The 18982-nt window shown below is 27.9% G+C and overlaps 1 protein-coding gene across 1 annotated transcript in view; it reads right to left on the bottom strand.

Annotated features, from left to right (window-relative positions):
- Positions 1-8217, bottom strand: part of LOC100211580 (exocyst complex component 8) — a 30775-nt gene extending 22558 nt beyond the window's left edge. The window contains exons 1-2 of the mRNA XM_065804733.1: positions 8143-8217; positions 2698-2763 (exon numbers count right to left, since the gene is read on the bottom strand). The gene's annotated coding sequence lies outside the window, so the exon portion shown is untranslated. The remainder of the gene's footprint in view (positions 1-2697; positions 2764-8142) is intronic.
- Between the last annotated feature and the right edge of the window lie 10765 nt (positions 8218-18982).

Genomic DNA, 18982 nt, shown 5'->3' with positions numbered 1-18982 from the left:
AAATCAATTTTTTCTAACCTGAATATTCTCAAAGGCCTCCACTTGTCATCATTTCCAGTAACATCAAGGTTTACTGGAAATGAGAACAGTTACAACAGCAAAGTATTTTGCTCCTGTTTCTTATCTACAATAACAATCTTTCTGACAATCTTACATCTAAAGTGGCTCTATTTGCTGACAATTCAACTTTATACTCTTGTCTTGACAAAAAGTCTTCACTTTTTGATTGCTTAGAACAAGCAGCTTTACTCTTATCACTTTTCTGTAACAGCTTGAGGCTTGCAATGGTTTGTGAATTTAACTCAAAGAAAACTTATTAAAAAATTATTTACCGCAAACAACCATCAAAATATTGTTGCATTTCTATATTGACAAATAACCCTCTTAGACAAGGTCCAAAAGCTCATCATAAATATAATTGGACCTGCTTTATCTATAGCACTATCATAGTTGCTGCTCAAATAAGCTATCATCTAAAGTTCAATCAACAAAACTCATTCTTGTTTGGCTTGTCATTCAGCAAAATCTCATGCTTTTACGGTATCTGTCCTTTTATGCTATAAAAGTTATTATCTAGATTTTTTTCCTCACCCATCTTCATGCTTTCTTGACTCATAAAACCTACAACTTTTTAAGTCTTCAGTTAATTGTTCTATGTTTACTAACCGGTTTTTTTGTTTTCTAATAACTCATAACTTCATAGTGGTTGCTTGCAACCTTGTTGGTAGTGATTTTATATATATATATATATATATATATTTTATATATGTATATATATATATACAGGCCTTGTGATGAAGCAGGAGCAATTGCTCCGCGCAAATGAAACACACCCCTAAATAGCCTTCCGGGAGAGACAAATAGTGCTCGCTAGTTTCATTACAAGAGTAAAAAATCTTGCTCATCTGAAAAACTTGCGAGGGAGAAAATTTAAGTTGATTTTAAAGAAAAAATTTTAGTAAAATTTTTTTTGTTGAAGTCAAAATATGTTAAAACAGTCGAGTTTGCATATTGTTAAATAAGGAAGTTATATTTTCGTAATAAAGTACATCACGCATAATTTATGCATGATGTACTCTAATTTTAATTTATGCAGCATAAGTTCAAATTTAAAATGATCTATTTCTTCTATTTTTATGCTATGTTCAGCATGTTTTTTTTTTAAATTCTAATTGAACTTCATCATATTATTCGCTTAATTGTACCATTTAGTTAAACCATTCACCAACTCGTACAGTTTTTTACTGCCCATTTGACAAAAAAACTTCCCTTAATTAGAACTTTTACTTTGAATTCCATTAAAGTTCATGTAATAGAATATCAAAACTTGCAACACTTATTATAAACTTATTATAAATATTCCAAACTTAAATGTTAAAAAATTAAATATCTAGCGCAATATTTATAAATATCTAGCGTAATATATAAAACTTCACTTATAGCTTCGATTTTGTACAGGTTCGATCACATTCTATTAATAAATGATTATTATATCTAAAATTCAAAAATGTCAAAACGTTGGAATCAAATATTTTTTGTCAAATATAAGTTAATAAACTAAATATTTTCACTCACATCTTTGAATCAGTTAAGTTTATATTAAAGTCTATTTATTAAAAAAGTTAAAGCTAAACGAAAAAAAAAATTAAAAAAAAAATTTTCAATAAACAAAACATATAACAAATATATTTGTTATATAACTTTGAATTGAAACTTAGGGAAGCATGATTGCAAACAATAAATGTAACGTCATTATTTTCACAAACACATTCTCAAAACATGCGTCAGTATATAAGTTATTTATAGATTATATTTGTATAAGTATCATATATATATCATATATAAGTATCATAAGTATCATATATATTTGTATAAGTATCATCTATATCAAGTATATAAATATCATATATAAGTATAACTCATCCATTTCTGTGACTGTTCTAAGTGCTCCAAAATTCTTATTTGCCTAGTTATTTTCCTCGAACATCAGTTCTTTGGAACTCGCTTCCTTCATTTCACTTTCCTGATTCATATAAGTTGCAATATTTTAAGTTGTTTGTCAATCATTATCTTGCTCTACAAACTTTGTTTTTTCTCTTCCAGTAACTTCCAACTCTAATAGTGGTTGCTTGCAGCCTTGTTGGAAGCAATGTTGAGAGAGAGAGAAAAAAAAAAAATGCGTAACTATGTTAGTTTTAAGTTATCATTGTTTTTGTTTTTTTAGTTTTTCTTTATTTGTTTTTTTAAAGAACATTTAATAGTTTCTTTTTCAAAGACAATTACAAATTCAATACAAGATTTGGTAGTTTAAAAGATTAATGCTAAAGGTGTAAATATTGTGGAGCTAGACTATGATAGTAGCCTTTTTACTAGCTAGTTTTTTAAGCAAGTATAACATGTCCTAAAGGAAAGATTTTCAAACAAAATTCATAGGAACATAACTGATATAACTGACTTGAAAAAACTACATAGTTGATGTTTTTCATGTTGTTAATTAAAAGCCAAGATAGCAATTAACATGTTAACTTAAAAATAAGTAATTGTTGTTAAATGTTCACCTTAAAGCAAAACAGTTTATTTTTGAATCGAAAAAGACATAAGAACTTCTTTCGAATAATGAAATAACCTGCATGTACAAAATATTCATATTGAAAATCTAAAGAAAAAGACAATTATTAAATTATTGACATATTTTACCTGTTGTGTTTCTAGCACCACTTTTCCAAGGATCTGGTGTTATTACTTTTCCAAGCTTCTTTTGACCTGTATTATATTTAAATTTTTATTTGTACAGAATTGTATTAACTTGGTAATAATTTGAACAGTAAAAAATTGTATTACTTAGGTAAATAATTTGTAAAGCAACTTTTAATAAGATATAACAAAGTAATATAATATCTCTTGTTTTAATATACACTAATTTGTTTTAATAGATAGATAAATAACAATTTTAAAATGATAAATTTATAAACTTGTTAAATTTAACACAAAAATGAATATCAATATTATATTAGCAAATAAGGATCTTTCTTTAACATTTAGGATATTTATAAATAATAAATTAACTAATGCAAAGTAAATATTTACTAATGTTAATATATAATGCGAATAAAAATCAACTTTGTTTATAATACAAAAATAGCAATGACAATATAGTAATATATAACATTTCTTTAATAATAATAGATGATACTGACAACATCAATCTGTTAACTATTTAAGATTCACATATAAACTAATAATTTTGATTTCAATTCAATTTCAATTAAAAAAATAAACTAGAGCAGTAGCTTATAAAACAAAATATCAAAATCACATTTGAACATTAAATTGTAATGTTATTGATGAAAAATTAATTAACCTTGAATATATTAATCAATATATATTTATACAGTTAATTTCCAGTAAGTCAAACACTGGTTAACTTAAATTTTCTATAATTAATAGCAATTAGTGTTATCAACAAAATGGTAAGTAGAAACATTATAAATACAAGAGTTTAATAGATGTATGCTAAAAAAAGCAGAGGGCTAAAGATAGATTTTTTGAATAATTCCTAAATTTACAGATTTTGTTGGTAAAAGTATACTGTTTATAGGTCTGTTCTGAGCTTTGTAGAGAAACATAGCATACATCATAGAATGGTCTATGCAGTGAAAAACTATATGGAGTGAAAAATTATATGGTTAACTCTGTCAAATGCATTGTAGTAGGTCAAGATTATATTTTTTAATAAAATAAATCAACACATTTTTTCTTAAATTATTTTTTAAACATTTCTTAAGTATATTTAAGTATAAATATGTTTTTTAAAATATTTTGCCTACATAATATAGTAAGGAAATAGGTGCATAATTAACATGTTCAAATTTTGATCCATATTTTTAAATAACAATAATTTTGTTGATAAACATACCAATATGCTCAAATATTTTTTTCGACTATAGTTTAGAAATATATATTAGATTCTAGTTTTAAAGTGGGGATACTACTTTGGCTTAACTTTTCAAAGAATTCGTTGCAGAGGTAAATGGTTTGATTTCTAGTGTTAATACTGGTAAAAGAAAAAAATATTTTTGGGGGAGAAAATTTAGAAAATCATTTTATTAAAACATTTGCAATGTTTAAAAAAGAAGTCATTATAGGGATGCGCGAATTTCAATTTTACTTTAGCCGAAATTTGCTTAAAAAAGTGTTTCCGAATTTTTCATGAAGCATCAAGGTCATCCTCTGCCTTAATGATATTACTAAACTTGTTGATGGTTTAAGAATAGGTATATTCTTAAACCATCAACAAGTTTAGTAATATCATTACTAAACTTGTTGATGTCATATATATATGACATTTTATGTCATATATATATATATGACATAAAATGTCATATATATGTATATGACATTTAAGACAAGCTGAAAAAGTTGATGAAAAAGGAAAACAAAGTTATCATCGAAGTAAGAGTTTGTTCTCGACAATTTTTAAAACGTCAACAAGAAAAAGTATTTTTCTTTTAATTCTGAAAATTTAAGGAAATTTTATAGATTGGAATATATGCTAAAATCGCTGGCAATTTTGGTAGTAGATTCACTTTTTCTGAAAAAAATTAAGACAGTAAATATGCCGTGAAATGTTTTGATTCTAATGTCACGTGACAATTGATCTAGTTTTTAATTGTAATTTTTTAAATCTGTATTGGTTTAGCAAAATAAACATTATTTATAATTAATTTATTTTATAGCATTGCTGTTCATATGAATTCAAAAAAAAGTTTTCTTGTTACATTTTCTAAAACCGGGCTTGCAAAGCAGTATTTAATAGACAATTTTACATTTGCCCCAGATAATAATGAAAACAAATGCTACAACAGACATGTTTTGTTATTGTATATGCAACAATCCAAGTCGACTTTAAAAACTGCAAAAAGCATTTATAAAAATTTTGATTTTTATGCAACTCATAGCCAGATATATAATTTGGTCAAGAAATACAAAAAAGTGTACAACCTTAAGTCACCCAACAAAAGAAAACTTAGAGTTAAAAAACAAGAGTTATGCAAAATCGTTTTTAAAAGTAATGAGATATCAACAGTGGCAAAAAGTAGTTGATGTGAATCATCTAATTTACTTTCAGCACCTATTCAAACAAAACTGCATGAACCTTCTACTTCTGTTGTGTATCGAAAACCAATTAAAGAACTGGATTGTAACATTACTTCTAGAAATCAATTGTTAAAAAAGAGATTATTCTTTATGTATAAATATAATGCAAAAATGAAATCCGATCATAAAGATAAATTAACTAACCTAAAAGCAAGAATTAAAGAAGATCCTTATGTAATCAAAAGATTAAATCAAAATTAAAAAAAAAAACTTAACTATTTCAATTTTAAGGCAAAAATTAGCTGAAGTTTCAGCAAAAAGTTTGATACTAAAAGAAAATAAATGTTTAAAAAAACATATAAAGATAATAAAGCTTAAAAAGAAAGAAAAACAAAATAACTGGAGTTATACCAATTTGATTAAAGATAACCGGATAAAGGGTCTAGAACATGAAAATATGAACTTGCTATACAAATTGGATAAGTTAAAGGATTCTGCTAATGAACATTTGCCATTCAAAAAAGATAAAAAAACATTTATATGGCAGCTTAGATTAATGATATATGATGCCATTGTTAACCAGGTACCAACAAAAAGTATTCCAATTTTGTTTCCAAAACTTTTTAAACATTTAGGCATTGCACATATAGAAAATTTCCCACATCGGAGCACAGTTGAAGAGATGGTTTGTGAATTAGGTATAATCAGCAACCTTCATGCTGCTGAAATTGCAATTTCTACAGCCAATCTTACTCTTGGGTTTGATGCAACAACCCAAGAAGGAGTACATATAAACTCTACTCATTTTACAACCAAAACACAGTGTCATGTTATAGCAATAGATCAGTTGTCAGGTGGTACTGCACACGATTATCAAACTCATGTTGTATCTTTAATAGATCAACTTGCCTTTTTCGTATTCTGATTTCCATAATTATGACTATCAAAAGATCCGCTCAAAAATTATTCAAATTATTACAAACTCTATGACTGACCGTGTTGCCACTAATTATGCAACTGCTCAGCTAACAAATTCTTCATGGGGAAAAGTTTTAAATAAACTTAATTGTTACTTACACCCTCTTGAAACAATATCCAGCTCTTGCAGGTCTGCATTAAAAATGATTGAAACACATAATGGAGTGCTGTTTGGGAAAGATTGTATCGCTGGTAATATAGTTTTACAATTAAATAAGATGGCATACAAAGATGGTAAAGGAGATTCTAAAGGTTTTACAATTTTTTTTAGATGAGATGAAACTTCCCAAAGGGCTCATTCCTCGTTACAGAGGGAACAGATTGCATATTTTGTTTCATATATGTGGTACTTTAATTCAGCACTACAACTTATTTGTTAAATTTTTAAGTACCAGTACAGTTTCATGTGGAGGGCTACAAAGTCGTTTAAGAATAGACTTTATTAATGAAACAAGAAAAAAAAAGAAATGTGCGTCTTAGGGCTATTGGGAAAGACTTTAACAAGACCATGGATGAAATTAGATAAAGATGAGAAAATGAAAGTTGTCTACTGGTCAATTAACAAAGAAAAAAGAGAGAGTTAAATAAAAAAATATTTATGAAATAAAGCTTGAAATGATTGGTCGTAGCATGTTGAAGAAGCAAAAAAAGAGGATAAAAGCAGAAAAACATTGGCTCTTCAAATTCAAAACCTTAATTTGTCAGATATTTCAACAAAATTTCAAGTACTAGAGTCTAAGTAATTATCAGACCTCTCCGATATGCTATCAGATACAGTAGTTGGTAGAAACATTTGCCATTTATGGTTTAATTCAGAAATGTAAGAAGAAGTTCTTTATTTTGGTAAACTTGAAAAAATGAAGGTAAAAAATGGTAAGCAAGTTTATGTTGTAGCATACTGGAAAGATAATGAATCCTATGATAATGATGCAGTGGATTATGACATTTCAAAATACCAACTTGCTGCTGATATAATCTATGGAGACCTTATGTTATTCTGAAAACTAAGGGTTGGTTAATATTTAAAAAAGGCTATTTTCATAGCCACATATCTTTTAAAAACATTATGCGGCTCTGAAGCTTTTGTAGTTTTAACTTTTACGAAATAAATGAATATAACTATCAGTTGTGTTGACCGCTCTTTTTTTTCTTTGACTGCATTTCTTTTACTACATATTTTATTTTACCTAAAAACATAAACTTTTGAAAATTATTTACTTACATCACCAACCTTAACACACACCAACCCCCCCTACCACCTATATACACCCCTAAATATACCTTTAATCTTTGCTACCCAGAGACAATTAATTTTTTTTTTTAACTTTCTATTGATCTCTAATTTATCAACAAATAAATTGTGAATCTCATTGACTTATGTTGTTAATTACAAAAAACTCATCCACTTTTGAGTGGGTGTCAGAGGCACTATCCCCACCCCCCACCTGCCCCTGATTATTTGTATTTACTCGAATACTTACAAAACGTTTCTTACTTTTCGCAGCTTTCAATTGATACCAAATTTATGTAAATTGGATCATTTTTACGGAAGTTATGCTTAATTTAAGTTGATAATTACAAATTGCGGTCACAACATTATTCAACTTTGCCCATAAAAAATTTTGTGCCTAAAAAACTCATAACTCTCTTAAATGATATCAAAAAATAAAAAATTTGGTATCATTTTTTCAGTTATTAAAAACTACTTCTAATGATATCTTTGATTTTAATACTACAGAATTTTGATTTTTTTTTACCACATACCTAGTCATTAAAAAAGTTAGTTATTAGGTTATAAGTTAATTATCTTATAATTAGCTTTTTTATAAATAATATTATTATAAGTTATGTCGCATTGTACATTTTAGATCATAACATACAAATTAATGTATTATTCATCAGTAATCATTACAATATTACATAAACTAAAACGTAAATACTTATAAAAACTTAATAACTAAATAAAATATTTTATATAAACTTCACAAATACTATATAAAAATATTGTACTTAACTATATTTCATTATATTATTTATTATACTATTTTTAAATAATAATAGACCTACATTTATCACAAACCATTTAATTTTAAATTAAGTCCTTGGGTTGTTTCTAGATCATATTCCACTCGCAACGCTAACCCACAAAGATTTTATTTTTCTCACTACTTTGCCGAACAATATTAACAATTTTTTCCGATAGCAATAAAAATAACAACAACACGCGTGCATCATTTCTTGAGTTATTGTTTGTTTTTATTCTTTTTTTCATTTTTTTTTTCATTTCTTTAGTTATTGCTTGTTTTAATCCGTCAGGGTTAGTGTTGATTTGTATTGAATTGTAGTCACAGTACATTCATGGATATAATATTTCTGAACGGTAAGATTGCCTTTGATATACATTATTCTTACTTAAAATATATGTAGCACTACCTTCTATATATACCTATATATATCTTTAAAAAAAAAACAAGTCAAAATGGTATTCAATCTACTTACCGGTTTTTGCAACCATTTAAAACAAACATGACATCCATTTCAAAAAACTGACATTTATTTAAAACAACCATGACATTCATTTAAAACATCGTGACAATCAATTAAAACAATCGTGAATTTCGATTAAAACTTTTTACGCATGCGCAATGCGCACAACGTTCTATATTATTCAAAAAGGTTTTATTTATATATTTAATTATCTAATATTATTTTAATTTATTTTAATTTAATGGAACTTATTTTAATTTTAAACGGATGCCATATTTGTTTTAAATGGTGCAAAACCTGGTATGTGTGAACGCCTTACTTAAAAAATACACTGAGAGGCTTGATGTTGAGAGATGCGTGTTCTATAAAAACAGAATGGAGGAATGGTGTCAAAATATACGAGCAAAAAATACAAGAGAAGAAGAGGTATAATTGATCATGTGGAGATTCAAACCAGGGCCTTTCCGAATATGAAGAGAACGACTTATCCGAAGCAGATAAACACACAGATATTGATGCAGACAAAATAAATATTGTTATATAAAAAAAAGGTGTTGGTCATCATGCATATTTTAAATGAACGTTATGGTTGTTTTACCAATAAGATAAAGCCATGTAATAATGTGCACCTAAGCGCCATGGAATAGTTGAAGCTAAATAAATATGTGTACATGTGTGTATGCCTTGGCGGGTTTTGCATCCATTTAAAACAAACATGACATCCATTTAAATTTAAAATAAATTCCATGAAATTAAAATAAATTAATATCATATTAATAAAAAATAAGTTTAAAGAAATAAATATATAAAACCTTTTTTTTTTTAATAATATAGAATGTTGAGATTGCATGCGTTAAATGTTTTAATAGAAATTCACGATTGTTTCAATAGATTGTCAGGATGTTTTAAATGAATGTCATGGTTGTCTTAAATGAATGTCATGTTTGCTTTAAATGGATGCAAAAACCGGTAGTACTAATCAATTCACTCTTGAAACTCTCTCCCACTTTCAATAAAGATAAATCTTCGAAACATTACTAGAAAAGCTTTGATTGCCAATATCAACAAATTTATCCTCCATAAAAACACTCAATAAAGTTCTAACACATCATTATAGCTGTCTTATATCTTTAGTTAATCTTGACTATTATTCTAAATTATTACAGTTTTAGTTTTCCCCTATTTTTAAATCTATTCAGTTATTTTGTCTTCTACTCTTTATCCTTCTGTTTTTTATTTGTATGCGTGTATGAACATGCTTGTATATTTATATGCATGTATGCATTGTGTGTAGGTGTGTGTTTGAGTGGGTGTGTTGTTCATGTATCATAATATATATAATATATATAATATTATATATATAATATATATAGTATATATGTAATATATATATATATATATAATACTATACATATTTATATATATATATATATATATATATATATATATTATATATATATATATATATATATATATATATATATATATATATATATATATATATATATATATATATATATATATATATAATATGTATTATAATACATGAACAACACACCCACACACAAAGACACGTAATAAGACTTATCAAAAATGATTTCTAATGAAAATCGATGCGGTAGTGGTGTAGTGGTAGAGCGCTCGCTTCATAAGCGAGGAAAAATATTAACTAATAATGTATAATTTTAGCCAGATGTACCTACATATACGATTTTTTGGACTGGCCAGTGAGCATACTTTTAAGCACACTGTGACAGCCGCTTCAATTGATTGTTGTTCGTCCAACAGTCGAATCCTGCTTTAAGGGAGTTTACAGATGATGATTTAAATAGTTTCAAAGGCAATGAGTTCCATAAGTTTGCCGATCTATAGTAAAAGAAATTATGCCTTTGCAGATTTTTTATTTTTTCTCCATAATACTTGAAACAGTGACCTCTAATATGATTTTGAACAGTTTGTATGTTATGCTCTGTTTTATTAATGTTGCCTATTATTTTAAATAGTTGGATCATATCATCGCTTTCTCTTCATTTGGTTAGAGTAGTCAATTTCAAACCTTTTAATACATCTTCGTAACTGAAATATCTAATTGATTTAATCAGTTTGGTAGCTCGACCCTGAACTTGTTCAATTACTTTACAGTCACCTTTTTGATATGGAGACCATACTGGTACTGAAAACTCTAGAAAAGGACGAATAAAGGTTACATATACTGATTTAAGTAAGTGACAGTCCAATCTTGCAAATGATTTTTTAATTCAACCTAACATTCTATTTAAATTATTTGTTACAGAAATAACTTGATCTTTCCAGTTGAGATTTTAAGAAAATATTACACCTAGATCTTTTACGCTGTTTGATTCTCGTAGTTTTATGCCATTGTTATTTACTCCATAGTGTATCACATTTATCAACATTAAACTTTAAAAGCCAGTCTTCTGTCCATTTAAATGATATATTTAAATTCCTCTGTAGACTTGAGGTACACTCATCTGAAATTATATCGGACAAAATCTTAGTATCATCAGCAAACAATTTGCATTTATTCATTAATTTACTTGGCAGATTGTTAATGTATATAATAAACATTAGGGGCCAATAACAGAGCCTTGTGGCACGCCACTAAAAATTTCAACCCACTCAGAAACAACTTCACCTAGAACTATTCTTTGTCTTCCATTTTTTAGAAAAGCTTCCATCCATTTTAGAACTAAGCCATTAATACCATATGCATTCAATTTAGGAAAGAGTCTCTTGTGAGGAACACTATCAAAAGCTTTAGCAAAGTCTAGCATTACTACATAAACAGGTATACCATTGCTGTTGTACGAAGAAATAAAGTCAAGAGTCTCTAACAAACTTGTGGTACAAGATTTGTCTTTTTCAAAACCATGCTGTTGGATTGTTAGTAAATAGTTTTCGTGGAGATGTTTTTCAGTTCTTTCTCTTAGAATAGATTCTAATATTTTGCAAAGATTAGAAGTTAATGAAATAGGGCGATAATTGCTGGCCACTGTTTTTTCACCTTTTTTATATATAGGTGTTACATTTGCTGACTTGAGCTGGATTGGTAGTTGACTGGTTTTAAGTGATTTTCTAAATATAAGAGTTAGTGGTAAAGTAAACGATATAGCACAATTCTTGAGGACTATTGAACAAAGTTTATCAGCTCAAGGTGATTTATTGTCTTTTAGTGATTTAAGTTTAGATATAACTAAATCAAAGCTAATATCATCAGGTTCAATATCTTCAAATTTAATTACATCATTTAATTCGAGATAAAAAGGTGAAAGATCTCTTTTTTCTTCAATAGTAAAGACATCCTGAAAATGTTTATTTAGGCAGTTTACAATTGTGTTTGGTTCAAGGGATAAATCACCATTAGGCATTCTCATAGCCTTTATTGAATCTTTTATGGAGTTTGATCTGTTTAAATACTTATATCACAGTTTAGGATTAGGTTTAGAGGTTAACACTAGATTCTTTTCAAATAAAAGTCAAGCATTGTATATTTCTGTTTTATATTCTTTGGTCAGTTTAACATCATTCCATCTGTGAACACAATTTATGTATCTTAAATTTCTTTTTCTTTTTATTATTTGCTTGATTTCATTATTAATCCAAAGAGTTGTTAAGCTTTTGATTAGTGAAATATCTATGGTTGGAACAAACAAGTTGCATGCTTCAGTGGGATGATAAATTAATTCGTTGTACATGTCTTGCACTGTCTCGTTTTCGTACTACTTCACCCAACCGATATTGGAAATAAAATCAGAAATTTTATCAAATTTAGCTTTGCTATTCAAAAACTCAAAGTTACTACAAGCTAATCTAATAACATTATTTTGAAGACAAATTTAAAGTAAATAATTTGATGATCTTTGTTTATGTCACCAAGCACAAACTTGGATCAACAGCATAGTGGTGTAGTGGTAGAGCGCTCGCTTCATAAGCAAGGGGTTCCGAGTTCAATTCCCACCATGTCCCTGGTAGTACCGCGCTCGACTTGTTTCTCCGCGCAGCAGCCTTGTTCGTCAAGGTTCGTGTTTCGGAGTTATAGAGTTGAGAGAGGGTTATAACCACAAGTAGCCTCCGATTCTTCTTGAACTTTTGCAATTGATTACCACGGATACCATATTGAAATGTAGAGTTTGTTTCAAGATTTGCATTAAGTCTGTTTTTTACATTTTGCTTTGATTTACTTAGGTCATCTTTCAGGCCGTCAAAGATTTTTTTTAATTTTTTTTTGTAATTCACCTCCCCAAGCCCGAGAAGGCCACTACAGATGCGGAGGATTATCCTTGGATAGATTGGAAGTTTACTTAAAATCAATTTCTCATAACACATATGCATTACATTTTGATAATTAAAAATAAGTAATTCCGTAAAAATCTAGATGTAGTTGCACAGATATAGTTATTCTTAGATAATTGAAAAGGTGTAATATTTGTAATACTGTATTATTAAATCTGTAATTATTAATAATATTATTATTAATAAATTATAAATACTATTAATATTTGTAACTTTAATAATATGAATAATATCTGTAATTATTAATATAATTAATATCAATATTATTAATAAATTATCAGTATAATTAATGTCTGTAATATTTATATATTTTTTGCACTGATGTTAATAGACACCAATACAATTACAGATGTTGTAGGACAAATGTTATTAGACATGACGAAAACCGATGTTACTACCCTGAGCCAATATGATTATTGGCCGAAGTAATACTTTCATTACTGTTCAAATTCTGCAATATTAAAAAGAAATTCACGGAAGTACTTAAAATAAATTTAATTATTATAGAAACAAATAAATTAGCAAAATAATAGTGTTTTTGGAAAACATATATTGCTTTAAATTGTAGCATGTGCAAACTGTTGCCCTCTAACAGAAGCAACTTAAATCTCTATACAAAACATTAAATTTTCTATCTGTGTACAGCTGATGCAATTTCATAGTGCCTGTAATATCCTTTAATGTTTTGGAACATTTTGAGTCAAAAGAAGTAATTTTGGATCCCTCAATATAGTAAAACTTTATTAATGAATGTCCATTGTTAAGAAAATTATATAAACTTTCTGCATCAGGAAGGTCACAACCCATATTAAGCAATTGATCTGCCTGACGTTTCACAGATCCTCCTATCGCATCTGGTGCTTCCTTGCCACCCCCACTTTCAAAAAAATTCCAACTGGCTAAATTAAATTTTAATTCGTATATCAATGTAGAGAATAAGAAGAAGTTTTGCTTATTACTATACTGTGTGGTTGGTCCATCAGAAAAAAAATGATGATCTGTAATTTGTGGGTTATCTATCTTGAGTTCAATTAGCACGGGTTTCAGATGTGCCCATATAGAAGGAGGATCGTGCCTCAAAGGGTCGGATATAGTTGTAAATGACTGATGTCCATCCATTTTATAAGTTACTCCTGTATGCAATGTAGCTTGTTTGTTACTTGCTCCAAAATGTGAAGATTGAATTGCATCAAAATTCTTGCACACAAAGTTCTCAGGAAATCTATATGTATAACAGCTTCGTTCACATTTACTGTTTCTTTTTATTGTTTGTACATACTGAACTGGTGTCTTATTATAAAAACATGCTTGCATAGCTCGTTTCGAATTGATTCACAGAATTTTAATTTAAGATCTTTAAGTGTTCCACGCTTCACACTTTTCCTGATAACATTTGTTGTTTTCTTTTCTCCCATCTTTTCGTATTCCTGTTTTTCTTTTTCCCACTGGAACCAAACTTTAATACTTTCATCTTTTAGCAATCCTTTTGCTTCAAATTGAACACGAGACTTAAAACAAATGTTACATTCTCTGAACATGCATTCTCTTCTATCAGTACTACAACAAACTTGCTTCACTACTTCAATTTTTTTTTTTTTTCAAAACACGCAGGTTAATAAGTTTATCACAAAGTAATTGTATGTTCTCGTGTTTTTTGCACAGACATGTATCTCTATCTTTAGCCGACGGTTTGCGGACAAAAAATGGGCGATAACGAGTAAACGTTGTATATGAAATGTTGTTTCTCGTATATTCCGCACTAAATTTTTCATAAAGGTTTATTAATGAATCTAGTAGTAGTCGCTTTTGTTTTTTATCTTTATTTTTTGTTACAGTCTTTTTCTTTCCAGTTGTAATTCTAGAATTGTCATCACGTGTGAGAAACTCTCTGATCAAATCCTGTATTTCAGCATCAAGCGATGCATTACCACGGTGGCATCCGCTGTTTGGAGTTGTACTTTTTGATGAAAAAGAAGAGTTTGGGGTTTTACTACCTTCTAATAAATTTGACATCCTGCTTGTTTCATTTGTAAGAAAACTATTTTCTACAGAAGAAGTAGATGATCAATCAGTGGTTGTAGGTAAATTTGCTTGTAAACTAAGCAGGAAACTTTAAAGCCTTAAGCAACGTTTTTTGTATTGTTGGGCTGAATAATTAGCCGTTTCCAACTCGTCCGTTAATATTTGTGTTTTTCTATAAGCCTTTGTTTTACGGTAAGCAATCTTTGCTTTACCTCTTTGTTTGCGTTTGTTATTCCTACTCAACTCGCGTTCCGGTGGCTCTGATAACGATGTTTCAATCTTTCTTTTTGCAGCTCTAAATTTTGCTTTCTGGACGCGCCAACAACGACGAACAATTCATTTTTTTCTTTCTGATAATTCTGATATCACTTTAACCTTCTTCTGCTCACGCCGCATATGCAAACGTTTGCGTTCTTTTTCACGAAATATGTCTGCATTTTTTTCTAATTGTCTGTCCCGAAACGCTTTCTGAATTTCAGCAGATTTCTTTGAAGTTTTCATGTTATATGCCTAGTTGTATTTCTTTTGGAAAAATAGTATAATACCTGTAATTGTTAATACACCAAAAGTTTATTTATTATTTATTTATTATTATTAAAATATATTTCAAGATTTACATTTATTTTAAAAGCCAAACGTATTAGAGTCAAATGTAGGTAAAAACCAAACAATAAATGAAATCCTAATACTAAAATACTTACAAATTACTCTTACAATAACTTGAAAGTAAAAGAACGCAGCGTACATATGGTAATCATATTTAACGCTGCAAGATAATCATATTTAATCGCTGCAGTAAGTCCCTAATGGTTGACGTGTTTATTTAATGCAGAAAATAGCTTAGTTTAAAGCTTTTGATTTTTTTTTTATCTTCGTGATGTCAGCTCCGTTATGTTGTTGTCAACTCCGTTATTAAGAGGAAATCACGGAGTTGACAGTAACGGTGTAGACATAATTATACATAATCAATAATACCTCATTATTACTCATTGGAAAACATCTTTAAAATCTTTTATTGCTATATTGTCCTAAAGATTTAAAGAGTAAAAACACGCCATATAAAAATTTGTAATTTTACGGAATAAAAAAGCGTAACGGAGTGGACCTCAAATAAGAATATCATTTTTAAAATAAGGTCATTAGGCTCTCATTTTTATATAAATAATGCTTGCAGCACGATATAACTTTAAATATTAATAAATTCCATAGAACTGGACTTTTTTTCATTGTTTTAATTAGTAAATAAGTAAACACTACAAACCTGTGACTATTTTAGAATGTAATAACAAAGTGGACAAAAAATATGGGGACAGCAAGTTTTTGACAAGAACTACAACAGGATAAGGTGTTAATTAATACATGTATTAAAATACCATATATTAGCATGTCTAAAGCACCAAATTATGTCCCCGATTAGCCTTAATACAAAAGAAAAAAAATTATTGAGTATAACAATATAGTCCTAGATGCAGGACATCTACGGAGTGGACATTATTGATTAACAATTGTGCACACAAAATTTCAAATTTTAGTTGGAAGTATCCGATAAAATGCTAGTTTATATTAACGATAAGTATTACTACCCACGGTGCTGTTTTTTATGTTACTTGTAATAGAGTTGCGTTTTTATAGCTGTAGGACAAAATTTCAGTAACGGAGTTGACGGAATGAGAAAATGACTCTTAAATCAATTTGTTTCAACAAATTAACTTGCTTTTAATGTTAAATTACCCTGGTGATTATTTTTCTGTACTTTTTATTACTTGATTTACGCGTCGTTAAAACTATCCAATTAAACTGAGCACTTTTTAACGAAAAAATAGTTTACTTATCATTTATTTTTTTTATTTTTTTTTTTCAATTTTTATTTTAGGTGCCCCAAGAAGTCCTAACGGTCTTGTCACAGAGCACCGCGGAAGTGCATTTAACCAGGAAGTTCACGCCTCCTTCCTTACCGTGACGCGAAAATTTGTCCAGAGGTCGTTTCGAACCTGGATCTCCTGCTTATAAAGCAAGCGCTCTAACCACTGCGCCACGGCCGCATAGTGGTTAGCCCATGATTAAAAGACATTTATGTCTTTTAATCATGGCTAAAACCATTACCGAATCCTTATCCTCAGTCGATGTATTTACATTTAATTTTTGGTATTCCTTTTGCCAGTCAATATATTTATGCTGAATAATATCACAAAAATATCATATAAATTTATCTATATATTTAAATCAACAAAATATTTGTGGTTGTCAAAAATACGTTTTGGTCTGCAAATAAGTGGGTGTTGATATTTGAAAATGAAAATGACAAATTTAATCTAAATTTATTTAAAATTCAATTTTAATTTAATCTAGTTTTAAAACACATTATGCTTTATTTAATGACTTCCTTTATAAAATATCTGAAAATTAAAATAGACACTGCAACGATTTATATAAATTTACAAAAACAATTTTATAAATATTTTCATATTTTTAATATTAAACTTCATTACTTTATTACAATAAATTTTTTGTCAAATAATAAAAAAAAAGAAACAAGTTTCCAAAAGAAAAAGATTTCAAATCAAATTAAAAATAAAGCTAAAGTAACTAAACTTTTTTTTATTAAAAAAGTTTAGTTACTTTAGCTGTGTGTGTGCGGCCGTGGCGCAGTGGTTAGAACGCTTGCTCTATAAGCCGGAGATCCAGGTTCGAAACGAGCTTTGAGCATATTTTCGCGTTGCGGTAAGGAAGGAGGCGTGAACTTCCTGGTTAAACGCACTTCCGCGGTGCTCTGTGACAAGACCGTTAGGACTTCTTGGGGCACCCAAAAAAAAAAAATATATTACTTCAAATATGTATGGAATGCTCTTAATATATATATATGTATATATATTTATTTATTTATATATATATATATATATATTTAATATATATATGTATATATATATATATATATATATATAGGTGTATATATATATATATATATATATATATATATATATATATATATATATATATATATATATATATATATAGGTGTATATATATATATATATATATATATATATATATATATATATATATATATATATATATATGTATATATATATATATATATATATATATATATATATATATATATATATATATATATATATATATATATATATATATATATATAGGTGTGCCATGCTAGACAAGAATAAAATGAGGATAGAAAACTATATATATATATATATATATATATATATATATATATATATATATATATATATATATATATATATATATATATATATATATATATATATTATATATATATATATATATATATAAACATCATGTTTCTGTCTCTCTTTAAAACCACAGAAGAGCGGATCCAGATTGTAGAAAGTGTAGCAATTGCTACAGTCCGCTTAGTTTTTTTTCTCTTTTTATTTTTTACTTACATTTTTTTTCATGCAAAAGAGAAAAATAATTTTAAAAAAATATAGAGGTTACAAGTAGTCAAAATGCGGCGCTTCAAAAATTTAATCAAAAACGTACCTGAGCCAAGTTGACTGTTACGGAAATATTTCATTCGGAAAAATGAAATACTTCACTAAAAAAAGCATGTATTTAACGGATTTTGTCTCACAAACCCATAATTTTTTGAAAAAATGTAAAACATTTTGCAGCGTGTCAACTTAAATTGAACTGGGAGTTTAATGAAATGACAAATCGACTGTAACAACTGTAGCAGCAGTCAATTTGTCATGTTTTGAAACAACTCTATACATACCCCTGAGAATTAATTATATTTAGACTATTTAGCAGCAATCTTTTTATTAACAAGGAGGTCTAACGTAGTGATTAAAAGTCATCAAGCGAGAACCTGTAGCAAAAACAGAATTTGTGCAGCAAAGAAGGAAATTCTGTTAAATATCCACTCTCCGTTTATAAAACTTTTTTTAATGAAATGGATAGCAATCATTAAATGAAAAAGTTTTTATAATTAAAAGGACTAAATTAAAAAGCACCGTCTGTTTCTTTATTTAGTCTATTAAAATAAAAATGATAAAATTTGTTTATGTTTATTAAAAAAATGGTGAAATGAGTTTATTGC

Source organism: Hydra vulgaris, chromosome 09, assembly GCF_038396675.1.
Source record: "Hydra vulgaris chromosome 09, alternate assembly HydraT2T_AEP".
Taxonomy (NCBI): Eukaryota; Metazoa; Cnidaria; class Hydrozoa; order Anthoathecata; family Hydridae; genus Hydra; species Hydra vulgaris.
The sequence above is the reverse complement of the archived record's forward strand: the minus strand, read 5'-3'. Positions and strand labels throughout refer to the sequence as shown.